Source organism: Phalaenopsis equestris, unplaced genomic scaffold (assembly GCF_001263595.1).
Source record: "Phalaenopsis equestris unplaced genomic scaffold, ASM126359v1 Scaffold000094, whole genome shotgun sequence".
Taxonomy (NCBI): Eukaryota; Viridiplantae; Streptophyta; class Magnoliopsida; order Asparagales; family Orchidaceae; genus Phalaenopsis; species Phalaenopsis equestris.
Genome location: NW_018164536.1, coordinates 6,306,883 through 6,307,827, shown reverse-complemented (window position 1 = coordinate 6,307,827; position 945 = coordinate 6,306,883).

The window sequence follows — 945 nt, the reverse complement described above, 5'->3', positions numbered from 1 at the left end:
TTAATAATACATAAATTTTATTTTATGAGTTTTATGGAGTTCCAAATCATTTTTATTATACATGAAGGAATACATAAATTTTATTTTATGAGTTTTTAACTATGGAGTTCCAAATCATTTTTATTATACATGAAGGTCCGGAAACAATTAATTTATGCCTCAAATATTATGTTATGGCTCCCTCTCTCTCTCTCTTCATCTTTTATAGGGTCGTCATTAGGAGAAATTTTCTATCCAGACTCTGGACGTAGCTTTACGTGCGGACTTTCATTAATATGTCGCCATGTGTACAACATCTCAGAGGTTATTGTAGGGTTTTTGAAGTAAAGCTGCGGAGGTTATTTTGGTGTTATTTGAGGGTTATTTCACTTCAAAGGATTATTTCGGGATTATTTTACTTCAATAACCCTAAAATAACACCACAGATGTTATTTCGGGGTTATTCAGAGTTATTAAAGAAAAATTCATATATTTCACTTCAATAACCCCAAAATAACTGCAAAAATTATTTTGAGAATATTTCGAGATTTGTAAAGTTCGCAGTTCCACTTAAATAACATTTGCGGTCCACTTTAATATTTTTTTAGGTTGACCCGTGTTGACCTCACTTTTGATTGAGGTCTAGTTTTCACCTCTTTAGTAGCCTAGGGTCTAGCCATAGGAGGGTTATTCTACTTCAATAACCCTAAAATAACACCACATATGTTATTTCGGGGTTATTCATAGTTATTAAAGAAAAACTCATAGATTTCATTTCAGTAACCCCAAAATAACTGCAGAAATTATTTTGAAATATTTCGAGATTCGTAAAGTTCGCAGTTCCACTTAAATAACCTTTGTTGTCCACTTTAATATTTTTTTAGGTTGACCCGTGTTGACCTCACTTTTGATTGAGGTATAGCTTTCACCACTTTAGTAGCCTATGGTCTAGCCATAGAACTTTTC